The following is a 3,901-nucleotide window of genomic DNA, read 5'->3' as shown; positions in this document are numbered from 1 at the left end:
TATCAGTTTGTCCATGTGTTTTCTTGTGGATACAGTGCAGCCCAGCACTCTGATATTTCGCTTTACTAATGCAAAGAGAATGTGTTTGAGAAAGGAAGCCAAACTGAGGGAAATCTGTACCTTGCTGATTTACTGGATATGCTTTCTTGGCTCTGTGTGTGAGTGAATTAACTTTGCTTTAGGTCTCTGCATTCCCTACACTGCACTTGTCAGGAGGGTGTTTTGCAGAACCCTGCAGAGTGGATGCTGCTTAAAGCTCAGAGGTCTGGGAACACTGTCTCGGGTCAGGTGGCTTCCAGAAAAAGCAAAGTTGAGGAACACACTTGGCTTGTCCCAGCACTGCCCTGCGTCTGCCAGGAAAACAACTTGGGGTGCAGGTTTGTGAAAAAGAAGCAGTATTAGGGCTGCAAGGGTGCCATACAGACAACCCTGCTCCCAGTCCTGCAGCAAGGAGCTGAGACTGGGACTAATCACAGGTCTTGGCTGAACTGCCCAGATGGGTGAATCGGAGCTTGGAGAAAACTCTTTTACTGACATCTGTTGACTTCCCTCAGTGCCAGAAGGACAGGGAACTGCTGGAGAGAGTCCAGCGCAGCCACCAAGATGCTGAAGGGAGTGGAGCATCTCCCGTGTGAGGAAAGGCTGAGGGAGCTGGGGCTCTGGAGCTGGAGAAGAGGAGACTGAGGGGGGACTCATGCATGGGGATCAATACGGAAAGGGGGAGTGTCAGGAGGATGGAGCCAAGCTCTTCTGGGTGACAACCAATGGTAGGACAAGGGGTAATGGGTTCAAACTGGACCACAAGAGGTTCCACTTCAGTTTGAGAAGAAACTTCTTCATGGTGAGGGTGTCAGAGCCTGGCCCAGGCTGCCCAGGGAGGTTGTGGAGTCTCCTTCTCTGCAGACATTCAAACCCGCCTGGACACCTTCCTGTGGAACCTCAGCTGGGTGTTCCTGCTCCATGGGGGGATTGCACTGGATGAGCTTTCCAGGTCCCTCCCAATCCCTGACATTCTGGGATTCTGTGATTCTATGGAAGTTAGACAGCTAAACACCTTCCAGGCTCTGGTTCTGATCTGAGAACCCTCGTGTAGGTGAGACGCAACCCTACCCCTTCTGCACTTGGACACTACCCTACCACTACAGGAATGAAAATATTTTCCCCATCAGCTGCAAAAGGCAAAGGATGGGCTGCAGTCTGATGGCAGAAAGGCTGAGCTTCATCCCACTGGGGAGTCACCCTCGCCTGGAGATGCTGAGCTGACCATACCTGGCAGTGGGAGAGACCAGAGGGATGGAGCTGAAAAATTTCCCAGGGCTGAGCAAAAAGCCAGAGTTCATCAAAAAAATGGGGCTACAAATCCCGAAGACACCGAGTGAAACGTATGCAAGTGATGCACGCACAAAAGTTGCAGGTATTTAAGTCACTTAGGCATTACTAATGTTTGCTTTGTCAAAGGCGAGATAGGGTTCTCTGACATGTGCCTTGCAGCAGGTTAAAAATAAAAGACCAGCGTGGTCCCTTCTGGACTTGCAGCTCCTGAAAACTGCGCCAGCCCCAGTGTGTAATAGGATCTTCACCGCTATTCCAGGGCTTGAATAACATTATGGTGACTTTGCATAGATTTTTGCCCTTAATGCAAATAAGGAAATGATTTTCTAATCAGGTAAGATAAGGCTGAAACGTGATAGATAGGGTTGGGCTTGCTAATGAAATACAGAGAGGCAGCCTGTAGCTTCACAAACTATTCTTAAAAATAATACAACATTTTAAAAAATGAGTTTCTTTGGCTAACAGTGGTGTGGGAGAGCCTTGATGCAAATCTTTGTAATGAGTGCATTTCGATGAGCATTTGAAAAATATATATGTATTTATTTGCATTGATGTGTTTATATGGCTTTACATATCAACTTAGTCAGGAAAAATTGAATAAAATGTCTCAGGTCTGGGAAATGAGAAGAGATTATGAAAAGCAGATTTAATATAGCACCATTTTTTGATGTTTGTGGCACATTTCATCATATTGCCAGAGACACCCAATTACACAGCTTGCAGAGTAATCAGCAAATGGGGGATCCGAAGGAGAATATTAACTGTGGTCTTTTTTTTCCCCTTCCTCCTCCTCCTTCTTTAGCAAATATTATGTTATGCTTTATGGAAATGGATCAAAATGCCACATGTGCAGTTAATACTGAGCTCTGGAGCTCTTTCAAATCTTATTTTTTCCCCTCACATTGTATTTTTCTGGAACAAACCTCCCCATAACTTTAGGACATGGTCTTTAAGGCCAAAACACCACCTTAAACTCCCTGCAAGTTTGGGTTCCAGTTTTAGCAGGTTGTTGACTTCACCTCATCGACCTTGTGTGTGGGGAAAAATCAGGTCTTCTTATAAATTGCAGACAACCACGTGCAAGAATGTGATCATGGCTCATCAATTCATTTCCCTCTTGGTTGAGGCAAGAATTTACTAGAACTACTTGGTGGTCTTGAAGGTCACAGGCTCTCCTCAGCCACAGGGTTTGTGATATTCAAAGCAAACCTGTAACTGCAGTGAAAAAGGAGATCTAGTGATTAATATTTCCCTTATTGTGGAAAGAAACAGCAAGGATTGTGGACTAGGACAATTATGGCTGGCTGACATTTTGGGTGCATGTGATCAAATGGTCCTCAAAGGTGCTGATGCGACTGGGTCCGAAAAATTAGAACTGAAAATATTTCAGGCAGGGATCTTTCTGCCCACGTTCCCACTGTTCCTGGTTCTCTGCTTGGTTTAAGAGAAAGTCACTTTTCTTGAGAATGTCAGAGGAGTTATTAATCATTCTTACAAATGCACTTGCTTCTCCTTCCAGATGACTTTTTCCCTACTGTGGTTATTTCATCTATAATAATTCTACAGTTGGAAAAAGAAACTAAGAAATCATATTGGTCAAGTTAGGTGAGGGACAATGTTCTGAAATGGAATAATCTGATTCAAGCGTTTCATTGCCAGTTGACTTTTCCATCAGCTTCATCACGCATCACATCAGGTCTGTAGCCAAGGTGGAAAGCCCTTGACACCACTAGCAACTTCTTGCCCAAACAGAAGTTTCACCATCTAGGCAATGTTCAAACTAACCCTGAAAGAGCCACATGGCAGAGAAACAAGCTTTGTAGAAGCTTCTCTGCCATCTTCTTGAGCATGGCCCCACCACGGCTAGACCTGGAAAAGGTGACAGGTCTTCCATCAAAACAACAGAAACATCCCCAAAATTGCAGGAAAGCCCCAATCATTTGAAAATGGTCAAATTTATCCTGCACTGCTGTTCTTAAAGACAACCTCTCTCATCAGTTCTTTCCCATCACCACCTCATCAGGGAAGAATTTGTCTCCTGGCTTCTGCTGGAAGATGCACAAGGTGCTGGAGCAATTGCTTCAGTGTCTTACAGCCAAAGGGGCTTTTCACCTGCCAACCCAGCTGGAGACAATGACCCCAACAGCAAGAGGTTGATTATTTTGCACCTTCTCCTGCAGACCTTTCTGTGTGGTCCCAGCTGAGAGGCAATGGCACTTGTCACCATGGGCTGGGACGTGGTGGTGCTGTGAGCCCAGGCAGGGGAGCACAATGTGGGCACCGTGGCCTGACCCACACCCTATGTGCAGGTTTTCTGGACTAGAAGACACCTCATAGCCCACCAGTGACACAACCTAGGTACAAAACAGGTCAGCCTGCTTGCATTGACACCCCTGCCGTCATCAGCTTGAGAAGTTGTTAATGAAGGATTCGTAAAATAAATTTTCCTCGATTTTTTTTTTCTTTTTTATTAGTGGAGTATGAAAACAGGCAATAATTTTACAGAAAGCAGGACCGGCACAATTGGTACATAGCATCATGCTGCAGCTTTTCGGAAATGAATATAAAC

This window comes from Patagioenas fasciata, chromosome 6 (genome assembly GCF_037038585.1).
Source record: "Patagioenas fasciata isolate bPatFas1 chromosome 6, bPatFas1.hap1, whole genome shotgun sequence".
NCBI lineage: Eukaryota > Metazoa > Chordata > Aves > Columbiformes > Columbidae > Patagioenas > Patagioenas fasciata.
The sequence above is the reverse complement of the archived record's forward strand: the minus strand, read 5'-3'. Positions refer to the sequence as shown.